The 25,991-nt window shown below is 45.3% G+C and overlaps 1 protein-coding gene across 4 annotated transcripts in view; it reads right to left on the bottom strand.

The window, feature by feature from the left end:
- The window catches only part of Fam107b (family with sequence similarity 107 member B), a 268,615-nt gene that overhangs the window by 40,645 nt on the left and 201,979 nt on the right, over positions 1-25,991 (bottom strand). Inside the window, exon 2 of one of the 4 annotated variants that reach the window (XM_045135145.1) lies at positions 19,533-19,639. The exons of 2 other annotated variants lie outside the window; for them this stretch is intronic. The gene's annotated coding sequence lies outside the window, so the exon portion shown is untranslated. Of the gene's footprint in view, positions 1-3,473; positions 3,619-19,532; positions 19,640-25,991 lie in introns of those variants that run through there. One more of the 4 variants, XM_045135146.1, reaches the window with a different exon arrangement.

Genomic DNA, 25,991 nt, shown 5'->3' with positions numbered 1-25,991 from the left:
CAATAAAACAGTGTCAAGATTCACACTTTTTCTTTTCTTTCAGAGTCCTCACCATAGATACTGAGGTAGTCACTGAGTGTTGTGTAAGTCACTAATTAGCTTGGGGTCATTTGTTATACAGCAACAGATAACTAGTACAAACCAAACAGCTAAAAAAGACACTCAGTTTAATCAGGGGAAGGACAGAGAAAGCAGGAGCCTAAAGCCCACACTTATCATGCAGTGACTGTTTCTTATCAGTTCTTTTCCTGAAGGTGGGAGAGACCTACGCATTCATAGATGCTTCCAGAAGGAGGCACCAGCACAGAGAGGCTGAAACAGATGGGAGCAGAGAACAGGGAAGGTGATTTTTAGACTGAGGACGGATTCCTCTTGTGCTATGACCAAAACAACACAAAGCGTAGGTCCAGGACCAGACAAATGCTCTTCACTAGTCCGTCTTCTTCCTGGTGGAAAGACCATCTGCTGGGGACAAAGAATAAAACTGGGGGCTTAAAAAGTGTAGAAAAGATTGGAAAGTCACTCTGGAGAGTGAGGGGACCAGTGAGAAAAATGCTTTCTGGAGGGTGCAGGGAGGGAATGAAAGTGGGAGATCACGGGCATGCGCAGCTCTACGGCCCTTCCCAGAGCCCAGACGCAGACGCGGTGAGTGAAGGCTACCTCCAAGACGGTGCTCACTGTCGGAAGCTGGACCCCCATGATCAGTTCTACGATTTCAAAGGCTGCAGAGGGCCCAGTTTGGTGGCCCCTTTCCTGGACTCAGTGTAGAAGGCCCAGCTACCTCAATATTGGAGAGGCCACTTTGCAATCAGTTTCCCTTTTCCAAGAAAAGCCCTGAGTGAGGAAAGTAAGAAGGAAAAATAAGGAGGACATTCCAAATGTACCACAAAACCAGTACTGTAGAACCTCTTGCCTACACCAATATTACATTTTCACCAAATATTTGTGCACAGCAAGTGAGGCAGGCAGGTGGCAAAAGAGTATGTAACAAAAAGAGCAAAGGCGGCTGTGGAAATGACTACTCCAAGTTAAGTGTTAAGAGCGGCTAAAATACCATGGTCATGGTGGGCTCTCAACACATTCTTAATCCCAGTACTAAGCAAATTAAGCTGAGTACAAACCACAGTGATATGTTATACACGCCTTTAATTTTTTTTCTTTTTTAACATTTAAATCATTTTTATTTGACACTGACAGAGAGAGAAACAGGCAGAGATAAAGAGAGAGAATGAATGGGCATGCCAGGGCCTCCAGCCACTGCAAACGAACTCCAGACGTGTGCGCCCCCTTGTGCATCTAGCTAACGTGGGTCCTGGGGAAGCGAGCCTCGAACTGGGGTCCTTAGGCTTCACAGCCAAGCGCTTAACTGCTAAGCCATCTCTCCAGCCCATTTTTTTTTCTCTTAATCCACAACTACCAGGCCAAAGGAGAAGAAAGTGGACAGAACAATTTCACATCAAGTTCTATTTTGCTAATATACAGCATCTCTTACCTTGGGCTACTGTGACAAATTACCATAGCCAAGGAGCTAAAGCAACATTCATTTGAGTCTCAAATGGGAGTGCCGGGGTCCAGCCCTGGCTTGAAGGAGGGTCCCCGAAGAGAGGTGTGAAAGGGAGCGGCAAAATAACGACTCGAAGTCAAGTTCTGGTGCAAGCTGACAGGCTAATGCTGAAGGCAGCTGAGTTTTTCTCTTTTTCTCTCTGCCTCCTTTTCTGTTTCTATATTTTTTATTATTTTCTATTTTTCTATTTTTTTCTTGTTTTTTTCTTTTTCTATTTTTTTTGGTCTTTTTTCTGTTTTCTGTTTTTCCCTGTTTCTTCTATGCTTCCATGTTTCTATATTTCTCTGCTTCTCTGCTTCTCTGCTGCCACAGCTCTTAGTCTCAGTCTTTTATTTTCTGATCACGTCATGCAAGAACAAACTTCAAGAAAGGTACAATTTTACAGAATTCATAGAAACTTTTTGTTATTCCTTATCATCAAACAACCCCATAATTATTCACCTCAAGTAAAGTCATCAGGCCCCTGTAATGATTAACTGCTTTCACATTTTCCCCATGTATGTGTGGTCAAGCACTTGTGATTTCCTGGACTTCTACTTTCAATTACTCTATTAAAGGTGAGAGGCAAAACAACCACAAATGGGGCTTCCCATCATTAATCACTGATCCAGCAGATCCATTTATCCTTTAATTATTTATTTTGAATTTTCCTTTTTACGTCCCTCCAATACTTAGACTTTGGTCCCCCAATTGAACTATTTCTGACTTCGGTTGTTTTTCTGTAAGGGTTCCTGGTAAAGAGTCAATTGCAATTGCCACCATTTAGAAAAATTAGTCATATAACAATGTTCACATTGTTTCAGGAGGTTCACTGTTTTCTCCTAAGTTTACTGTACTCCATGCCTGACTTTCTTTAAGGCCTTTAAGGAAAACAATTATCTCAGACCCATTTTCTTGTTTTTCCAATTCTATGCCAGAGCCTCTTTCAGATACATTGACCAACACTTTACCGACACCAATTTTTACTAGAAAAGTAAACTTAGAGATTGGGACACCAAGTGAAAGACAGAGAAAGACAAACATTATATAGAAAACCCACATATTTCTGTAGCATAGAGAGCCAAGGATTTTTCTATAGAGGGGCCACACTGGACTTCAAGGAAGAGACAGCTGGGCTGGAACTATGTCAAGCAGCTCTTCAGCGCTCGATTCCTCGTGATCCTGAAATGGCATGCTTGCCGTCTCCGGCATGGGAGGAAGCGCAAGGTCAAGGTACCAGCAAGTCCAACGTGTAGTGAGAGGTGCTGCCTGGCTTGCAGAGGCCAGTGTTTGCGCTGCCCCCAGCCCCACCCCGGGGAAGAGGGACAACAGGGACCCTGCCTCAGTCACGTTCCCAGCGCACCCACCTCCTGACACCATCACACTAGGGCTAAGATGTTCATAAATAAACTTAGTGTGGGGGGGGGTTACACAAACACCCAGATAGTAACAAAGTATTCTATACAGACACAAACACACACTCATACAAAAAATATTTGCTGGGTAGTTCCAACTTACTAGAAAAACAGAAAATGCACAATTTAATCATCAGGATCCTAGACATGTACAGCATGGATAAAATTACAGACACTGGCCAGCATGGTCATGCACACCTATAACCCCAGCACTTGCAAGGGAGTCTGGGACAGAAGGATGGGGAGTTTAAGGTCAGACTGGGCTATATACCAAGACTTTGTCTCAGTAAATGAAAGTAGGAAGGTAGGGAGGTAGAGGAGGAAGAGAAAGAAGGAGAGAAGGGAGGGAGGGAAGGGAGAGCAATCACAGAAGACAATCACATCAACCAAACTTCTGGCCACCACACACTCAAACACATGTACCCACATACACATACACACACACACCACACACCCAAACAGAAACAGATTAGAGACAAGTTACTGAACATAAAATTAAGTTATGATCAACTCACCCCAAGTTGGTGAATATGATCAGGCATGTGAAGGCCTCTTAAAGAGAAGAGACACCTAGGAACACTTTCTTCCTGGCAAACCAACATCCAGCTACTCACTCTCAGACACGGAACTTTCACGTAGTCTTCTATGAAGACATCTTCTCCAGGACTATTCTGTTCAAGAGTCCATAGAAGATCTGGCATTTATGATTACTTCAAATACATATTTTCTTATTTTTTGCTTTAATGATTAACCATCACAGTTTTGAGAGGTCAACCTTAGCATGAAAAATGCTTGCTGAGGAAATCTCCCCACACCAGTAAAATGTCACTGGCCAAAGGTTAGAGACTGAATTCTTCAGACATCTGCAGACTCCTCAGCCAAAGCAGAAAGTAAAGACTGCAGTGAGAACACACCTCCCACCGGTGACGGTCGTTTGTACGGCACTGGCGAAACACTCAAAACTACAACTGACCACCGAACAAGGAAGCCATCTTTCTGGAAATCAAACCCCGTCGCAGTTCAGGAGCAGAAGGCAGAAGGTCTGCGATGCTGTTACAACAGGTGACAATAGAGCAATGACGCAGGACAAGCCTCCCCAAGTCTAGTCGAAGCCGCCAACCCTGCAGGCCGGGGGCACACGCCGTGCGCCGTGCGCCGCGCGACTGTGCGAGAAGCTCGGTCCTCGACCTGAAAGCAGCCGCCGCCGCCGCGCTGACCGAAATGCACTGAGAGCAAACTTCACCCCAGTGAAGCAACTCCCTCACTGCTGTGCAACACACAGGAGACATGGCCAGCGGGACCCGCACTCCAGCCCTGGATGGGACCATCCCTGGACCACTTTCACATGGCTTCCCTGTCGGACCCTTGCTGAGTCACTTTGCCAGCTACTTAAAAATGCAGAAGACAGCATCTCAATACATCTTAGAATGTCACCACAATACCTAGAACACGCGAGAAAATCAAAACTGCACTCCACAGCCCAAGTTCATGGCATTATAGTCCACTTAGGAAGTGCTGGTTTCTATGGTAAACAATCACAACCAAGGAAGCAGAAGCTTAAATTCTAATCCCAATTCTGTGTGTCTGTGCAGCGGCCAGGCTGAAGGGTCCTCCTCCTCTGTGACTGACTGTACAAGGTCTCCTTGGCATTGTGGAATGTTATGCTTGAACTAGCAAATCAGTATCAAGGCCAAGAATATGAAATTAAAATGGCACAGTCAATACAAAAGTTCATTTTGTTTTGTTTTTGAAGTGGGAACTCACTCTAGCCCAGGTTAACCTGGAACTTTTGTAGCCCAGGCTGGGTTTGAACCCCAGCAATCTCCTGCCAGAATGTGACAAGTGCTACAACTACACACAAGTCACATGACCATGCCCGGAAACTGGATTTTAATGAAGGGCAAGGACGCTTCAACACTTACCACAGCCACACACAACAGATTCCAGGCACTCCCAGGAATGCGGCCAGCCAGCCATGTGATGCACTGTGGGGAGAGGCTCAGTGGGAGACCCTGAAAACTGTTTGCAAACAATGCCACTTGGCTACATCTGATTCACCAGATTCCTTGCAAGTGTATCACTGTAGACACATGACTTTCAAAAGCCACCAACGCCCCGAGTGTGTCCGGTCTTCCTCTCATAGCTGAGCCCTCCTCTGGCCCAGGAGCCACTGTAGAGCTCGCCTATGAAAGCGTGGCCAGACCTGGGAGGCACAGTAGCAGAATTCACCTCGACTCTGCTTGCACATTGTTTTTATATCATCATCACTGAGAACAGGGCTTAGAAACTTACACACAACTGAATATGCAACCCTCCTTCAATAGAAATGGCTAACAAGGTAATTTTTCATCAGACATCCTAACCTAATTGTTCCCAGCTAAATCTGTAAGAATGAACTGTCACTCTGAATTCTGTACCATAAGACAATAAAATGCTATACTTGGTATAGTGTACCCAGTATCTCTAAAGCTAGGCAGTTTTCTGCAGCTTTTGTTATCTCCCCGTTTCTAAGTGAGATGTTCCACAGGCTGGCAGCAACGTGGCTAGGGCCAGGAGCACGGAGAAACACCACACCCAGGTACACAGCCGAGCCCTCTTCTCAGCTCTACGGATCCCGCCCTGACCCAGCGGCTGGGGCTGATCAGTGACCCACTCTCTGTAGTCAGTCATATTAGTAGGTAGTTATTATTCATGGGGCAAGTGACAGAAATTTAGCATAAGGACCTCTAACTAACCATGTAGTAAACTCACAAAAGGAGCTAGGAAACTGTATCCTAACTTCACATGAAATAAAGGAAATAAAATTATATGATTTTTAATAGCATTACATCACATACTTTCCCAGTGTATCACTACACTCAACATGAGTCACTTCTGGTCATGTCATTTCTGTATAAAGTTAAGGAATCTCTCTCCAATTTGTGCATAACTGGTCACAACAAGCCAAGAACAAGAAGCTAAGTCCAGATGTTTTATCCAGAGATCATAATACGCTGTGCTATACTCTAGCTTTGAGCAGCAGGGAGGGAATATGGCATTCCTGATTCATACAGTCCTTCACGGTGGCCATTAATGCACAGGCTTTAGATACCCTTGGGATAATTGGCTCATAAAACCAAGTTATCAACTGGAATCAATTACCAGGCCTAACCGAAGTAGAGCTTCTTGCTTTATAAATCAGGGGTCATGTTTCCCTGTGTTGGTGTTTATGCGTACCTTCACGAGACACCGGGCCTCGCCTATTGGGATGCTTCTCAGTGGAGGAGCATGCAAACTTAACAAAGAGAAAGCACTGTGAGACGGTTTTTTCACCAAAGGAGCTACCCATCCATGGTCACACAGCACATGTCCGCCACTGATAGTAAGGCAGCATTTACATCATCCCTCAAGCCAGGTCTGGTGGTACATGCTTGTATTTTGGCCTTTTCAGAGGAGGCAGACTCGAGAGGGTTCAAGTTCAAGGCCAGCCCAGGCTACATACTGAATTTCAGTCCAGCCAGGCCTATACAGCAAGACCCTATCTCAAAAAATATGAATAAATATGTGAAAACAGTAATATATCATGACACAGATCCCCCCACACATATATACCTCACAAAACAATAGTGGTCTCATGTCGAACATATTTTTGACTTCATTCTTTTGGAAAAGTCAAGTCATAAAAACAAAAACAGTGGGTTAAATCTAGCAATAGATAGGTGGATAAGCAAAATGTGACATCTGCATACAATGGAATAGTATACAGACATGAAAAGAAATTTTGACCTCTGCTACCACATGTGGGTGAACCTTGAGGGAGGGAGGCTAAGTGAAATAAACCAGTCACAAAAATAACAAATTGCACAAGTGCACTTACATGAGGCCCTTCAAGTAGTCAATGCATGCAGAGAATGGTGGTGGCCACTGGCTGATGAGAGGAGGAAGGAGCAGTTGCTTAACGAACACAGTGTTGGTTTCAGATGGTGAGAAAGTTCTGGAGATAGATGGTGGGGCTGGCTGCAGAGTTGTGGATGTACTTAATGCCACGGAGTTATACACTTGACATTAAAATCGATTTGGGGACTGGAGAGATGGTTCAGCAGTTAAGGCATTTGCCTGAGAAGCCTAAGGACCCACGTTCGATTCTCCAGGTCCCACATAAGCCAGATGCACATGGTGGCGCATGTATCTGGCGTTCCTTTGCAGTGGCTAGAGGCCCTGGTGCACCCATTCTCCCCCCTCCCCCACTCTCTGTCACTAATAAGTAAATAAATAATTTTTAAATGTCTTTAAAAAATAAAAATAAGATCAACAATTTTGTTACCTATAGTTTATCTCAACAAAAAGTACTGATTTTAGAAAGCGGTCCACAAAGAGAAATTCCCTCAACCTGATGGCTTTCTCCACAACATGACTTCAGTTAGGTCACCTGGAGGCAAAACAGCTGTGGTGTCAAGGCCCCGGCACACGCTTCCTTGTCCTCTACTTGAGAATGAGAAACAAGGATGTTCACCGTAAGACTGAAAGGACTGCAAGATCCAAAACGCTCAGAACTGTGTTCAGGAAAGTCGCTGTATTAGATTAAATGCCCTGGAAACATTTTACAATCTATGAAGGTACCTCTAATTAAAAATTAGGGCACATAAGAAATTAAACTCTGATTTTGTGTTGATCCAAAGGAATATACAATCGTGCAAGCCTTTTTAACAACTTTTTCTTTTCAAAGGTATCCTGATAACTAGTTACAGTATTTATCCCTGATGGTGACAGGGAACCTTTCCCTGCCCTCCCATGATTTCTGCGTGCTCCCTGGTGCCAAACCCTCCAAATTCACCACAGCCTCTGCTTATCATGTGTTTCCTCTGGCTACCCTGGTTGAGAAAGCAATGTTTCTTGAGCACAAGGGTAAACAAAAAAGTTATTTACTTATAGCCTACAGTTTTCTATTTACAAGCCACTTTAATAAAAACCACTGTTCTCTAAAATAAACATATTTGGGCAATTAGTATTTTTGTGACCCCCGCAGGTCAGGAAGTACATTCAATTCAATTTAATTTTATTAAAGGCACTCTCACCTGAGAATGTCTCCTAGCTCCAAGTTCTTCCCAAGTGGACAGTCCTACCACTGGTGTTTAAAATGTCGATTTATGGGAGGGGGGGGAATTAACATGGGATTTTTTTTTTATAATCATGGAAAATGCTAATAAAAATTTAAAAAATAAAAAAATATTAAAAAAAATAAATAAAATGTTGATTTAAAGCCTTCTTTCGATGAAGAAAGTTCAATGAGCAAAATGGTACCATCTTCACTCCCACAGCAGAACTCGTGACTCATTTTAACTTTCTCGTTGTCTAAGTGTGTGCCTTGCCTCCCGCAGGACACAGAAGCTCCCTAAAGGCAAACATCTTGCCACTTATGTGCATCCAGGATACTATGGCCCTTCCGTTATGAGTTTAATAAACATGAGTCAAATTAATTCACTCCACAGACTCAATCTGATTTTACTCATCTGTCTTCACTTTGCTAAAACTTTCTGAGTCATATTCTCAATGTTAAAAATACACTGAAACAAAAATCTAGAATAAACAAGTTCCTTCCCTATCATAGGTATCTTTCCTTTGGAGACTGAGAAACAATACTGGCTTATAATTATGACAAGTCTACAAAGGAAAAACAAAAGCCATCTGAGTTGCTGAGAAATGGGATCTTGCCAAACTGTTCACTTTCTAGTCTAGTTTATTCGGTAAATAACAGACCAAAGGACAGCTTTCCCATAAGGAACCATTCAGAAGGCAAGAAACTTCATGAACTACGCCTTCAGTCAAAAGGAAAACTGCAGAATTCCTGTTGAGAAAAAAAAACATGTGACTATTGTAAAGGGATTAAGACGCAGGAGAACTTGGAGTTGGGGAAAGGATTCAGATGGCAAAGTGCTTACCGCACTAGCATGACAACCTAAGTGTGGGTCCCCAGCACCCACATAAAAGCAAGGGGCTGAGCATGCATGCACCAGAGCCCCAGCCCTGTAATAGTGCGGGCACTTGCTGTCACCTCGACTAACCTAACCGTCAACTCCAGGTTCAGTGGCAGGCCCTTCCTCAAGAAAGAAGGTAGGGAGTGACAGGGGAAACATCCAATGTCAACTTCTGGCCTTCACATGCACACACGTGCGTCCATACACACATGAACACACATACACCATGCACACATATACACCAGAAACTTTTTAATTTTAAAATTTATTTGAGAGAGAAAGAGGAGCAGAGAGAGAGAGAGAGAGAATGGGCGTGCCAGGGCATACAGCCACTGCAAATGAACTCGACACACACTCCACCTTGAGCATCTGGCTGACATGGGTCCTGGGGAACCGAACCAAGGTCCTTTAGCTTTGCAGGCAAGCTCCTTAACTGCTAATACATCTCTCTAGCCCCAAACACTTTTTAAATGGAGGAGAACTAAACCAAAAGAAAATATGTAAGCATGCCTGACAAATTATTGTGGCGGGATAAGAATGACAAAATAAAAATTCAATCTTATGATTGTGGTAATTTAACTCATCTGCAGCTTTTCACTTTAGACTCTCCAGAAAGTACAGAATGCTTTCATTCAAGTGCAGACTAAAAGTGAGAGCTCTGTTTGCATGTTTTACCTTACGACTGCTATGGTTTGAGTCTGGAAACGGCCCCTGTAGGCTCATGCGTTTGAATACTTGGTCTCCCAGCTGGTGGTGTTGGCAGGGGAGCCTGTGGAACCCTTGAGACATGGCATCTAGCTACAGAAAGCAGGCACTGGGGTGATCCTTACAGTAAGCCCTTGAAGATTACATCCACTTATGGTTCTGCGCTGTCCTCTCTGGCTTCTGTTCCATGCATTGTGAACCAGCTACAACCTCACACTCTTGCCACTCCAGACAGAGATGCTCCTGAAGCCGTGTTGTGCCCACTATAAGAAATTGGAATCCACCTGAAACTGTCCTTTCAGGGCTGGGGAGATGGCTTAGTAGTTAAGGCACTTGCCTGGGAAGCCGAAGGACCCATGCTCTACTCTCCAGATCCCACGTAAGCCAGATGCAAAAAGGTGAGGCAAGCACAAGATTGCACATGCCCACTAGGTGGCACAAATGTCTGGAGTTTAATAATAGTGGCTGAGGCCCTGGCATGCCAGTTCTCTCCCCCTCTCTTGCTTTCTCTAAAAAAAAAAAAAAAAAAAAAATCCTTTTCTCCCAGAAGCAATACAAAAATGTTGCCAGAATTATAATGGAGGAGAAATTTTTTTCCTATTAATTTCTACAGGCATCTCACTAAAAAGAAAAAAAAACCTGGAAAATATCTAGTCATAATATTAAGTCCAAGCCAACAAGCAAACTGATTTTTGCAAATTGTTTCCTTCATTTGTTTCTAAAATAGTTACCAATTGACACACCAGCCTTAAAAGCTAATTTATTTATTAAAATGTTACCATCTGTAGAGTAGGTTTGGCCATTTAAGCACCACTGGTAAATGTTCACAGAAACGAGTAGAGCTCTATGAACACTGGAAGGCTCTAAGTTACTGAATTAAAATTACCGAATTGGCAAGACCTAAGAAACTGTATTTCAATATTTAGAAGCCAGGCATCTGGTTTCCCTGAAACACCACATATTTGTAGACTTATATAGGAAAGTAACTCAAATCTCACAATTGGATTAAACTAGGCAGAATCAGTGAGATTCACCTCAAATGGTACTACTCTTACCATGGCCCACCTCTGTATTCAGCCTATGACAATCTTAAAAATGCAGGCTTGAGGGCTGGAGAGGTGGCTTAGCAGTTAAGGCGCTTGCCTGAAAAGCCAAAGGACCCAGGTTTGAATCCACAGGACCCATGTAAGTCAGATGCACAAGGTAATACCTGCATCTATAGTCCATCTGCAGTGGCTAAAGGTCCTGGCATGCCCATTCTCTCTATATATCTGCACACCTCCAATCTCTCTCTCTCTCTCTCTCTCTCTCTCTCTCTCTCTCTCTCTCTCATAAAAATAAATAAAACTTAAAAGTAAAATAAAATTCACCCTTGAACTTAGACAAATGAATAAAATGTCTAGCTGGGACTGGAGAAATGGCTTAGCAGTTAGGGTGCTTGCCTGCAAAGCCTATGGACTCATGTTCAACTCTCCAGGTCCCACATAAACCAGATGCATAGTGATGCAAGCATGCATGGTTGCACATATGCACAAAGGGGTGCATGAGTTTGGAGTTCCATTTCGTGGCTCGATGCCCTGGTATGCCAATTCTCTCTCTCTGTCTCATAAAAAGAAGGGGGCTAGTCTGTTGGGCTTGCCTCAAAAAAAAAGTAAAAATTAAAAAGTCTACCTGCACAAAAACCCTTTTTCTCAAGTGAAAGCCACACAAAGGTAACAGAACTACAAAACCAGGTTGGGTTAGGTACATGTTTGTAAATCCCAGCACTGAGACAGGAGGATCACAAGTTTGAGGCTAACCCGAGCTACATACATAATGACAATATGTCTCAAAGCACTGAAGGGTAGAAATGTGGCTCCATGGTACAGTGTCTGTTCAATAACTCATATTGGGACATAAAAATTGTTGTGCCCTTGCTTCTTTCCAAAGATTTACGGTACTATAGATATAGTACTATGCATATAAGTAAGTTATATATGCAACTAAATAAATAAAATTAGAATTAGAAACTCAAGACATCCTATACAAAAAAAAAAATAGCAAATGTTTCAACACATTAGGAGTAATATAATTTCCAGGCCTGAGTATTAACTGTAGCCAGAACCAACAACAACAAAAACCTGTCTGTTTTTTTAATTTACTTTTTATTCTTGTTTTGTATTTCTTCTGTCTTCATGCATGTGCGTATTGCACTTTGATCTCCTAATTACCCTCTCTTATCCCACTCCTCTTATTACCATCTTTCTTCTTCACCAGTAACCCCCAGTTTACTTGCTTGCCTTTGTTAGTCCACTGAGGTAAATTAGGCTTGCTTTCATTCCCATGGATTAAAGAGGTTATTTACTGTGGAATGGGCAACTCACCAGTGGCAACCCTGCCTCTTCCCTCCTTCCCAGCAGCCATTAGCTACCGAGAGGCCTGGGGTCTCACGTGTCCTTCCCCCGTGGATGCTGAGGTGCTGACAGGCTCAGTCTTGTGCCGGAAACCACAGTGCTTCTGACAGAGAAAAGCCATGAACAACCCTAACTATCTAGCTATAGACCTGTGTACTCTATTACCAGCCTGCCAGGCAAGTAGAACATGCCCCTGACGCAACAGTGGCAGGAGTTTCATGGGAGTAACTCCTTTCTGACTGCATCTAAGGCCCGCTGCACAGGAGGGATTTCACACCTTGTACTGAAAACCTGGCCAACCCTATGGCTAGGAACGGTAAGCCCTAGGAGAACCTACTACTGTGGGCATACTGAAGAGACAGGACATCGAAGCGCCTTCTAAGCATCTGTATTTGTTCCCATAGATTAACACTGCTTCAAGCCGCAAACACAGGAGTTTCTTACTGCAACACAGTAGTTAATGCACAGATGTATGGAGGGCAAAACTGCTAAGACTACTGTGTGCCCAGCGTCACACAGGACATCTAAACCACCCTCCAAGGCTCAGGGACCCTCGTGAGGAAGGGGAGGAAAGAATGTAAGAGCAGGAAGGAGATGAGGAGGCCTGCACAACTGCCTTCCAGACACTTCAGGGCCACTACGCATTCTTCTTTCCTAGAGAAAAAAAAAAGTAGCATCTCTTTTTCTCAAGGAAAGAAGAGTATGGCAAGCTTCCCATGAGGTTCGGATAAGGAACAATCATCAGCAGAACTGGAGCACCTTCACTCATTGGTGTGCAAATAAAAGTGCACTGAGTACATGGCTATGTTCTGTTAAAAAGAAAAATAAAGACTACAGGGCAAAGGCATTACTGAAAGGAAATGCTAACTTGATCCTCCCACTTGAACTCCCAGGACCCTAATGTCACAGCAAGAGGGTCATCAAAATAATGCGTTCTGCAGAAGTTCCTTCCCCAGAATGGCTTCTATGTGCCAGCTTAGAGACCAGGGGCTGCTCAGCTCCCCCACGAAGCCAGCCCTTGCTCTGCGGTTCTGGAGAACAGAGCAGCAGTCTCAACTGGCCGCAGGGCGCCCAAGGCTTGCCAACTGCAGAAAGCATGTGCGGAGTAAGCGCCTGTCCCTGGACAGGGCATCTGACGGCCAACAGAGTAGGAAGCCCGACAGTGACCAAAAACACATGGGCCGGTGACACAGCAGGGAGCAAGGGCAGAGAAGCCCAGGGACTGCGTTCGCGTAGAGGCCCGGGGCCTCCGCAGGGTGGTGCAGAGGCGGCCTTGGGCCAGTGCATGCTTACCTGTTCAAGGAGACACAAAAGTGGCCACTTCAGGGTGCTGTGATGTGGGACACAGTAGCTAACAACCAGGTAAGGATGGGAGCAGCGGGCGACAAGCCTTGACCTCACATGTGAAGGAAGCTCCCGACCACACCCGCGTGTTCCAATTCCACGTCCATTCAGCAGAAGGTGCGACGGGAACGCTGCGCGCAAGCTGGCGCTGTTTAAACTGTGCAGGATGTTTGCTCAGGTTGGCAGTTTCAGTCCTCGTGTTTTGTGGACACAGCTTTGTGACAGTGCTTAGCACCCCTGGTTGTGGAACAGCAGAATCAGCCCATCCTCAACCACAGAGAACACCGTCCTTTCCTTGTTTGCAAGTTACCAAGGAGACCAGAGTTTTGGGGACACTATCAGCTTCAAATACCCTTGTTTACTGTTCGCATAGTTGCCAAATGATTCACTCTGACCATGATTAGAGAGAACAGCCTGTGACCACACCTCTAGGAAATACTATCCCCAAAACAATAGCACGCTCTGGGGTATATGGTATGAATATTGTACCCATTTTTGTAACTGTCTGATTAAGCACTGAGCACTATACATGCACAAATCTAATCAGCATTACTGTAAACTTCAGTTTTTTTATTAAGGCTATATTGCTATTATCCCCACTTTATTGCTAAGGTAGCAAACTCAGGCAGGTATTTCACCTGCCGAAAGTCACAAAGTAGTGAACGAGTTCCTGGCCCAGAAGATGAGCTTAAGCAGTTAATTCCAGAGACTATCAAATGACACTAGTCAATTTAAAGAAACAGGAAAGAGGAAATTTATTCATCTGGCAGAAGTGACCCAGGGAGAGGAGAAGCTGCATCCTTTCCCTCTGCTAACACGACTCTGGGCTTTACTTCAGACCCACAGGAAGGACCCTTCAAGGAGACACGCATAACCCAGAGCTAAATATACTGCAGGGAATCTGTCCACTGCTCACTAGCGCCAAGTGACAAGAAATACAGAGCCGTAGTGCAGGCTCCAGACTCTGAAAACAGGGTACAGCGCACTACTCTGCGGCTGCCCTCCTTGGGTGTTTCCATGTTTTTATCTAGGGGAGGGGCAAGCGCAAGTATGTTGTGTAGCTCTCCATCTGCTTTTAGGACAGGGTCAAGGAACCTGTCACCCCACCCAAGATATAAAGACAGAGCGGGTAGGAAAGAGGAAGAACAGGCTTTGGCCCAACCAACCTGTGCATTATTAGCCGGCATCGGCTGAAACAGAGGACACCCAGGAGCCTGCTTCACGGGCCTTACTCCCTCACACCCACTTCCCAGCAGCCAAATGAAAACAAGGCTCCCAAACCTCTTCTCATGGAGGAAGGGGGAAAGTTCATGCGGAAACGAAGATAGGAGGCAAAGGGAAAAAGCCCGAGGCTGTCCTCTTGCTGGAAGGATCTTCTACAACTCAACCTTGCTGGAACACTCCCAGCCATCACAGAGTCACCGCTTCAGGTCCGGGGCTGGGGACAGCACTCACGGTATCGGGGGGAGCTTCTCCAGGGGGGGTTTGTTTGCAACACGGTCCTTTGAAAGCGTATTGCAGGGCAAGTCCTTAGAGAAAAGGATTTCTCGGTTCAGGAACTATCAAACTGAAATGACACAAACACAGAAGCAAATGCTGCAAGGACTGCCTAGCTTCTCCCACAGAGGGCAGGTGCTGACACCCAGTCCGAAACGAAGACTGGCTGCGGAGGCTGGGCAAGACCAGACACTCTGAAGCCGGCCCAGCCCCGTGCAGATCAACAGTGAACCCCAGGGTTGAAGGATGTGAGACCCGCTGTGGACCAACAAGGCCCAAGCAGACAGAAAATCCTCAATGCATAATCAAGTGGCCACAGGAACAGCCCACGGAGGAGCCGACTTCCTCCATGAGACCTGGGCTTTCTCCTCTCGTGGTGCTCAGGACTCAAAGCCGTCCATTCCATTCCACCATGACCTGCTTCGCTGATCTTACTCCCTCTCACCCACTTTCCCAGCCGCCAAGCAACAGTGTGAGCAAGCAGAGGCCAAAGCTGCCCGAAAGCAACCGCCCAACAAGACGCACACAGCGGTGCCGTGGTGGCGCCCAGCCTTGGGGAGAAACCAGTGGCTTTCTCACTGGCTCAGAGACCCACTCAGTGGAAAGGAACCCACACGTGGAACTGCAAACTGGGTCAGAATCCTGTGGAGACCAAGACTGTGGTCCCCAACAATAAGCTCTCAGTACTCTGTCAAAAGAGGGGCTAAACCCATCAAAATCTCCCTAAGTTAACAATGCTTAACTCATTTAACCTATGCAGACTTCATTCTCTGTTGAAGAATCTGTTTTTCGTTTTCAGAATGTAGTGAGACCCAAGGAGATGAACCACCCCTCGCACTTCAGGCAAGGCCCAGGTGAATCCACAGGAACTGGGGAGATGAGCAAGGGAGCTGCTTCCGTGCGAGCCTGACAACCTGAGCCAGGGCGATGTACACACTGAGGAGCTCACACCAAAGCGGAGATCCACATGCTCCTCAGAGCGCATCACTGAAGTTAACTCAAAGCACACCCACCACGTAAAACACACACAGCACTCTCAGGGACTTGTGCAGAAGAAGGGGCAGAAACATCGTAAGAGCCGCAGGCTGGGACATCATACCCAGAGGCACTGCCTCCCTCCCCCCAATGATTGACTGCTGCTCCCACGACACATAACCCCAACCCCATGGGGAATACCAGCAACTGAGAAGGGCCCTCAGAGGAATGGAGGCAGGGAGGGGGGATGATGGTACTAACACATGATGTGTCTACGCAAAGTGTATTTTTTTTAATTTTTTATTTATCTATTGGAGAGAGAGAGAATGGGTGCAGCAGGACCTCCAGCCACTGCAAAAGAACCAGATGCATGAGCCACCCTGTGAACCTGGCTTACGTGGTCCTGAGTCCTCAAGCTTCACAGGCAAGTGTCCTAACCACAAAGCCGTCTTTCCAGCCCACAAAGTATACTCTCAATTAAAAAATAAAGAAAACAAGGCTTCCCATACTTCTCATCAGGATGGCAGGTGAGAAAGGCAAGGCCTATACTCCCCTCCTTCCTCCACCCTCATCCCTCTCTCAGCAGTCCCTGCCAGCAACACCTCAAGTGGGGCTACTGTGCTCTACGGGCCTTCGGGACAGAAAGACTCCAGGGAAGGTGCAGTGCCAGACTCTAGGGCACGTGGCTGAGCAAAACAGTCATCGAAACAGACACCCAGAGAAGAGAGCTCACAACCACTGTACACAATGTTCTCCAGCGTTAAAACAGTAAGCCTGCCAGCAGCTCAGCCAGCTCTCTCCTCTGACAGGGAAAGCATGTGCTCCCCACGAAAGGCCCTGTGGGTCCAATGTGCAATCGGGACCTTCATTCTCCCCCCCCCCCCCCTCTCTCTCACACACACACACACGTGTCTCTCTCTGCAGCCAGGTGCATTACGTGGAGTGGCCCCATTTGTCAACCATAGTGAATGAAGGCTGTGGCCACAATATGAACCAGGTTTATTCTGGGCAAGCCAGAAGTCATGTTGCCCTGTGTACAACATTCCCTCCTGCTCTCCCCTTCTGCCACCACTGAGTAGCCCCTGGGTCCCCCTTGCTGAAGGCACAGAGCTGCCCTCGCTCAGCAAACAGTTTCTGTATTAACAGAAGCCCATAAAGCAGCCACTCCTCTGGACAAGAACATCTGCTCACTTCACTGGCCAGCCTGGGCTGTGATGACCAGTCCTGATTGTCCTATGTACTAGGTCAGACACCTGATCTTCACTGCCACTTCCAATCCCTTCCTTCCTCGTCCATCTTCTCTACGGAATACTTCTTTGCTTCTAATAGCCAAGCTCATGGCCTGCCCACAGAATCTAAACCACTGCTTACCTCGGCTTTGCTACATCTCAGATGAGTCTCCCCCATAATGCACGTATTTATACCCTATCCCCCTACACAATGACAGTAGGACATTGTGTATTACCAAGAGTAGATTACTAAGAGTAAAGCCCTTATGAATGGGACTGATATCCTTAAAAGAGCTGGAGTAAGCCAGTTTCTCTCCACCATGTGAGAATACAAGATCATCTATGAATCTGGAACAGGCCCTCCATGACACTGAATCCGTAAGCACCCAACTCTTCTCGGCCTCCAAACCACCAAATGAACACTGGTCTCTTAAACCACCAAGTCACAGCAGCCTAAGTGTCTAAGAGCCATCCACACCTTTGTAGCCAGGGCATCTCCCCCACTAGCCAAGCACATCCTGAAGCTCCCCTCTGGCCCTCTGCTCCACATTCCCAGCCCATCTCTGCCTTCTACCACTGATTAGGCTGGCCCAGCGTTGCAGAAGTAACAGAAGGTCTAAGGGGCTAGAACCAATGAAACAGGCTCACCCAAACCCAGGATAAATTCTCTCTGACTGGTATCCATGGGAGAACATGCTGACAATCACGTATGAAGTCACATGGGGATGTCAACCCGGGGAGGACACACAGGGAGGCACAACACTGTGGACATCTGTACACAGACACCAGGCTTGCACGTCGTCCCCTGTGGCCTGCTTCAGAGTCCAAGTCAGAGATAGCAGTGCCTGAGTTCACAGAGGGCCAGCGCGGTCACCGGGTCTAGTGATCTTACTCTTTCCCGTGCGCCAGTGCTGAACCCAGGAATGATGGCACACCCCTGTGAACTCACTCTTAATCCCATGCTTCTTTACAGAAATATCCTCTTACACTTATTTAGAAAGAAGTATTTATTCAACCACAGCAAAGTTGTTCAGCCTAGAAGCCAAAATGGACAGAGCAGACACCATCAGCAAATCCAGTTCTCATCCATTTAAATAAATGCCTAGACTTGTTTATGATACGAGAAGGTATTTTTAATGTTTAATGGTCTTTAGACTTTCTATTTGTATGAACAAGAACTTTTTCTTACACAGAAAAAAAGTATTTCTGGATGCAGAAGTTTAAACATGACTATTCCTTCTCTGTCGTAAGATAACCATCATCCTGGTAACTGGGGAGCTGTGTTTCCTGTTCTCGTTTTTATCTTTGTGTGGTGGCAAGTGGCAGCATGGGGAAAGAAGAGTGAGGCAAGCCACAAGAGCCACGGAAACTGTCAAGTCAAAGACAGGGAAGAGAGTTCTCCTCACAGATATTTATGAAAGAGCTTTAGGGCTAACATAACCCAACAGACATGGTCCTCATTCCGGCCTTAAAATGAGTTCTCTGGGCATTCAGCCCAACGACAACTACTGAAACCTCCACCTGGGCTGTGACTGCAGCGACACACTTAGAGACACAGTGGGGTATTTATGGGAGGATTTATAGAAGAATACCAAATGAATCATCCACAAGTAAAAAGTAACTTAACTCCATTTAAAGCACCATGTTTGTCCACATGATGCAAGCAGAGTGTACACTAACCAACCAGCCGTCGACAATTATTCTAAAAAGGCTATAAATAGCCCGCTTTGAAATTAGTCAGCTATGTGCTATTCCCCATGAAGCACATGTGTGCAACATGTCCTGGACTGAACACACAGGCTGTTTAGTTTCTAGCATAAATGGGCTAGAGAGAAAAAAGTCTTGGTAGAAGAACACATTTCAGCTGCATGAAACAGGAAATGCATGAAGCATTGTAACTTAAAGCATTTAAAACAAACCTTCTCTGGGCACATATAAAGATAACTGAAAGCCAAATGTTGCTTTTATTTTTTCACAAATTACTTGATGTTACCCATGCATCAGAGCACAAACCACATCCAAGTGGACAAGACAGGGTCTCCCCGCAGGTAATTAGCCTGGCTAACTTTGCGCCTGGGGCACCCATGCTGGGATCTCAGGAGTGCCTACAAAGCAATCTTGAGGAACACGTTAACCTTCAGAAAATCAACACTGGACACCCTAACCGTTCAAACTTACCTAGACATCTTTAAGTGTCCTAAAGCATCCATCACCCCAAAGCTTTTTTAATGCTAAAGAGTTACTACTGATAATTTAAATAATATATTAGTGTATCACTTTCCATTAATAAATATACACATATATGTAGACATATATATACATATGTGTATGTGTGTGCATGTGTATGTATGTATATGTATGTGTGTGTGTGTGTGTGTGTGTGTGTGTGTGTGTGTGTGTCAGGGAAAGCACTGAGCATGCAGACTTAAGAAACACAGTCATTAGTCTGGAATGAGTTTTGGTTGCCAAGTACTCACCATTAGCTGTATGGGCTTGGGCAGGCTATGTAGTACATCTCAGCATTACTTTATTCATCAAAACAAAATGGAGCCGGGCATGGTGGCACATGCCTTTAATTCCAGCACTAGGAAGGCAGAGATAGGACGATCACTGTGAATTCAAGGCCACCCTGAAACTTCATAGTGAATTCCAGGTTAGCCTGAGCTAGAGTGAGACCCTACCTTGAAACACCAAAAAAAAAAAAAAAAAAAAGAGAGAGAGAGAGAAACTAGATCAGATGATCTCTTGATTCTTGTGGCTTCTCTAAGCTCAGTCTCCCTGACAATACAGCTCTGCTGCTTTACAGCTTTACAATACCAATTTTTTATATAATTTTATTTCATTATTTACTTGTAAACAGAGAGAAAGAGATATAAAGAAGAGAGACAGGCAGAAAGAGACTGGGCACTCCAGGGCCTTTAGCCACTGCAAACAAACTCTACATGCATACACCCCCATGTGCATCTGGCTTACATGGGTCCTGGGGAATTGAACCAAGGTCCTTTGGCTTTGCAGGCAAGCAACTTAACCACTAAGCCACCCCTCCAGCCCCACAATACCAATTTATTTTAGGACTTCAGATTCCACATCTTTCTTTCTGAGCTTGCACAGCCATGATTTTTTTTGACACCCAGTGTCTAATCAAAAGCATGACTCTTAAAATAAGAGACTGTGCCAGTGGGGAGGGCTGCCCAAGTCCTAGGACTGGTTCTTATGCTCTCTGTCACGCTGTGTTTCCAGGAGTACACTACGGTGCCAATAAGATGGTTACCAACCATGACAGGAGGAACCAATGCATTTTCATGCCAAGGGTCTTCAACTGCTCAGGGTATCCCCAAATCAGACTATAAAGTGAGGGTGTAGTTTGGTGGTGACGAAGCAAGCTAACTTCATTTAATGTGACTACACTCCTTTAAAAAGAGCTCTCAACTATTTCCTACTGGAAACATGGCAGTAATCCACCCTCTCCAAACACTCCTAACAAGCGAAGTTGGAAACTGCCTTTGGGGGGCATTTCTCCTGTCTTGGCCGAACAAAGATAGAACTCTCAGATTTATCATTCTCTCCCTCTGGCCCCTCCATATATGTGTACATATGTATATGTGCATAAATAATTTATAAAATATTTTATCAACAGCTTATGTTTTCTAAGAAAAGTCTGGGCATACATGTCCTTAAGTGTCAGGAAACTTGACATTTAAAATTATTACTGAAAAAGATAACTGGCCACGGTCTGCATCACTGTCTACAGCTGTGCATATAAACCTATGGCACCATCTAATGTAGATGGTGAGCAGGCAGCCATGTTACATAAACAAGTTAGCACATATGCACAGAATTGGGTATTGCTGTTAAACATGACTTATAATAAAATTAACCTGACGCAGTAGCACTGAGGAGCGACTGCAAATGTCCATGTGAATCCTAGAAGTCCTGCAATAACTGGAAAGCCAGCCTACCCTTTTTCCCCATCAAGTACCTACGCTGCTTCAATGCTAAGTTTCCCAGACACCTTATCCAATATGAGTCTCATCCCACGCTCACTACCAGGCTCATTAAACAACAGCTACTCAAATAATTCAAGCAACTGTCATCAGTGGATGCTAACGACACTAGGAGAAAGGTCTACGGAGGAAACTCACAATGAAGGATCAAGCTGTCAACAGATAAACCCAAGAATTAATGTCCAAATCACTGCAAAGGAGATGTCCAGACTTTCCCTGGAATGACACAACACGGAGCAGATGACACCCCACGTCAGGCCTGTCCACCGAGCTGACCATGAACCTGACCGGGCTTTGGCACTCCCTTCCAGTTCACAGAAACACACGGACTGTAGCACGGGTTTGTTGGGTTTTTTTGGTTCTTTCTTTTGTGTGCATGCAGGTGTGCATGAAAGCATGTGTATGTGTGCGTAAGCATGTGCACGTGCGTGTGTCTAAATGCACGTGTTCATGCACGTGAAGGCCAGAGTTTGACATCAGGCTTCTTCCTCATCTCCCTCCACCTCATCTCCCGAGGGAGGGGCTCTCACCTGAACCCAGCGCTTGCTGAATCGCCCAGTTAGCTAACCACGCTGCCTGGAGGTCTCGGCTTCCTGAAAGCCACCATGCTTACCTGGCATTTCCTTGGGTGTTAGGAGATCTAAACTCTGTTCCTCAAGCTTGTGCGCTAAGAGCCATCTTCCCAACCTCCTAGAACAACTTTTAAAGGCAAACTGGTAGCCCAGTAGAAAGTGGTACGTTCTAGGGGACAAGGGACAATTCCCTCAACAATGCAGCAGCACGGGGAGGAGAAGGGAGGGCAGGGCTGCTCGAGACCTACAACGCCGTCGGCAGAGAAACGATGGACACTGACCAGATGCTGGTCCATAGAAACCAGGGGTAAAAAGACACTTTAAGGACTGAGCCATTAGAAAGGCGGTAAATTCAACAGATTCCCGTCTCATTCCTCAACTAGCAGCCACTTTCGGATCAAAAGGGCCACCTCTGCCTCCAAATCCTGATTTTTTACCAGCTTCCCACTCAGGTCAGGATTTCTATACTGCCCCAGCCAGGAACTGCCCAGCAGGTATAAAGCCACCCTGCTGTCCCTGACTCACTTCCAAGTTTAACACTGTATGGGTTAACCTTTTTTAAACATGGGGACGTAGTGTGGGGGAGTCATGAGGCCCACCCCTCCTTGGCTATAGGAAGTTAATGGGCCCAGGCTACTGTAAATAATTCCCACCTGCCCCGACAGCAATTCTTCCATGTTCACCAACAAACTTAATTTAACTCAGAAGGCCATAGGAAAAAAGACATGAAATAGACAAACTAGTCAGAAAGAAGGGAATCAGCAAGAGTGTGAGAGACAAGAGAAGATAATGGGGGATAAATGGAATCAAAATATATACATATATAAAATTATAAAAATTAATTTACAAAACAGCAGATTTCCTATGGTTCCAATAAGGTAAAGAGATTAAAAGGAGTTGAAAAAAATCTTTTTAAATCAAAATTAGTAATTTCTTTGGTCAAAGCCAGGCATTCTAAAATACAAAGCAGTTTTTTCACTCACTACATCGAACTTGTAAACTAGATGACACACTAAGATCCCTAAAGATGAAAGGCATGCTACCCTCAGAAAGTTACTAGAGTGAGGCAGAATTCCTTTACAAGGATTGAGAAAAACGGGCGCTAGCTGAAGCGTCTTTCTGGAAACCAAGGGCAGAATCTAGGTGTAAAACGTCTTTCTCCCAGAAAGTTCATGCTGTTAAAAATCGTCACTATGGTGCTGGAGAGATAGATCAGTAGTAAAAGCACTTACTTGCAAAGCCAAAGTATCCAGGTTCAATTCCCCAGTACCCACATAAAGCCAGATGCCATCATTTGCAGTGGCTGGAGGCCCTGGCATGCCCATTCTGTCTCTATCTGTTCTTTCTCTTTCTCTCAAATATTTGTGAAAACTCATCACTACGGTTCATCGCTGCTCACCATGCCTAACATTACATGGCTAGTTCTTACCAAACTACTCGTATGATGTACTTCAAAGTTTTCCAAAATTTTAGCATTATGATATACAAAGAATACCTCTGCATTACAGGTATAAAAATCTTCTAATATGAGTGTTATACAGACCAAAAAAACACTATTTAAATGTGTGATTGGTACATTTAGAAAGGAGGATCTCTAATATTTAATACAGTTAAACACACATATTGAAAAATGCATGATGCCTCATTAAATTCCACCCAGTAATAGTATAAATAGCCCTGGGATAGTTCATACAAAAATGTCTTTCTGGTAAACACCATATTTAAAACACAACCCAAACATGCAAGCTTTGCCTAATGACATAATTGTGTATTTTTAATTTGGTGCCATTCTGATGTTATACCTAAGGAAATTCTCACACAAAAGGAGTACTTTAAGACAACATAATTTCCAAAATAAAAATCCAGGACAAATACTGTCCTTCAAAACTTTAGATTAGCACACAAGTGCATTTTCCCAAGTGGGAGCCCGGCCCTCTCTAAAGTTGCGATGCGCAAGCTTTCAACACAGGGTTAGGGAAAGCCAGAGGAATGGTGGAGAGGCAGCTCTGCAGAGACAAGGTCCCCACTTGACCTCAGCATGATGAGCGTGGGCAAGCTTTTTATTCTCTCTGTGCTTCGACTCCTCCTCTGTAAAACACTAGCCATGGTACCACCCTCATGGAATCACTTGGAAGACCACAAGTTATAATGACCTAACTCATCTTGACATTACTCATCACTCAGTAAATGCTAACTACTATTTTTATCATCTTCAGGGACATCGTATTGGTGATTTTCCCACCAGCACAACTTCTCCTTCTGAGAAAGGGCCAAGACTGCCCCTTAAAACCAGATGGCTGATAGATGGACAAACCTCAAAAAACACACAGATAAGGGCTGGACAGAGATGGCTTAGTGGTTAAGGGACTTGCCTGCGAAGCCAAAGGACCCAGGTTCAATTCCCAGGACCCACATAACCCAGAGGCATAAGGGGCACATGCATCTGGAATTCATTTGCAATGGCTAGAGGCCCTGGCGTGTTCATTCTCTCTCTGTCTCTCTTCTCTCCATCTCTCTCTCTCTCTGTGTGTCTCTCTTCTCTCTCTCTCTCTCTCTCTGCTTACAGATAAACAAATAAAAATTTTTTAAAAAGCACAGATGAGCAAAGTTGGCACTGAAGGCCATAATGCATGACTCCATTTGTGTGAGACATACAGAAGAAACAAAACTCTAAAGAAAGAAAAAGGGTCCATGGTTGCTCAAGGCTAAGGGTGGGAACAGGAGCTAAATGTTGTATCTAACACTAAACTGGCATATGGGGCCTGAAATTACATGATGATAGGAGAGATGGCCTAACGGTTAAAGCACTTGCCTGCAAAGCCAAAGGACCCAGGTTCAATTCCCCAGGACGCACATAAGGCAGATGAACAAGGTGGCACATACGTCTGGAGTTATGTCTGCAGTGGCTACAGGCCCTGGCATGCCCATTCTATCTGCCTCTTTCTCTTCCTCCCTCTCAAATAAATTTAAAACTAAGAAATATTTAAATCCTGATGCATTTCCCAGGTGTCTGCACAGGCAACTCCACACTGCTCTGGCTTCATCCCTCAGTCAGTCACAGAGCGGCAAGAACAGACAGCAAGGCGGAGCTTCCACACTCACATCACTCTTTTTTTTTTTTTTTTTTAATTTTTTGGTTTTTCAAGGTAGGGTCTCACTCTAGCCTAGGCTGACCTGAAATTCACTATGGAGTCTCAGGGTGGCCTTGAACTCATGGCGATCCTCCTACCTCTGCCTCCTGAGTGCTGGGATTAAAGGTGTGAACCACCACGCCTGGTTCACAGCACTCTTGGATGCTGATCCTGACTCAGCTTCCTCCAGGACACCCTTTTCACATCTCAGCCTTAGTCTCCACATCAGTGAAACAGGAATAAATCAATCCTAACTTCTGAGGCTGTGCAGTACAAAAATGATCCTCAGCTAGTTTTCCCTTCACCCGTCATGGGTCACTCCTGCTGCTGACCAATAGCAAGTGGGAATCATGAGCAAGTCCTAGAGGTCACATCTTTAAATGAATCGGGTATCCAGTTACCAGAGCACTTCCCGGGTGCGCCAGGGCCATCCGCTGGTCTCTCTGCTTCCATGCTGGGCCCTCTGCAGCCACTGCTGCCTTCCACAGCCAGAGCGACAGGTATAAAACACAGGATGACCTCTTCCATCCCCGGCTCAGGACCCTCCCACAGCCCCCACATCAGCAGGTCCTAACCATCTCACACCCTTGCCCCTGCCGCCCACCTAGCTCTGTTCACATGAGCCCGCCTGTCATTTTCCACAGCAAGCTCCTGCTGCCCAGGCTGCTATGTAGCCTTGACTCCTCAGACAGACTGTCCTGGGACACTCACTGACTTGCTTGCTTTGTTCAGATCTCAAATTCTCCCCTCAGGTGCCTCCCCTATCAAAAACACTACTTCCTCCTTACCAGATTCCAGGTTCCTGACCTGACTCAGTTTCCCCCTCAACATGGATCATGGGAACCACCTTATGTGGGTACTGACTTTCCGTGAGTCATGTTTCCACCTCAAGTCAGCCAGGTTTCAGTTTTCCCCAGGTATCTGAGTCTGGAACACTGCTTAGCACACAGTGGCATGCCTTAAATAGTTGCTGAGCGAATGAACAAATTTCATAAAACATCACTATGCCCAACCGTTGGCTGGTGGTAATTCCATGGCCATCATTACACTTGTTATTATTAGCACACTCCACAGCTACAAACATGGATCCCTGCTAACCCAGCTCAGACCCAAGTCTGATTGTTTCTCCAATCATGCCTCCAGTTCCGTGAACACATACTAACCAAGGGACCCTTCAGCAGATACAGCTGATTCTCTTCACAGTTCCAGGCCAGGCTGCTCCCATGTCA

Source organism: Jaculus jaculus, chromosome 15, assembly GCF_020740685.1.
Source record: "Jaculus jaculus isolate mJacJac1 chromosome 15, mJacJac1.mat.Y.cur, whole genome shotgun sequence".
Classification (NCBI taxonomy): Eukaryota; Metazoa; Chordata; class Mammalia; order Rodentia; family Dipodidae; genus Jaculus; species Jaculus jaculus.
This window is presented reverse-complemented; position numbering and strand designations above follow the sequence as displayed.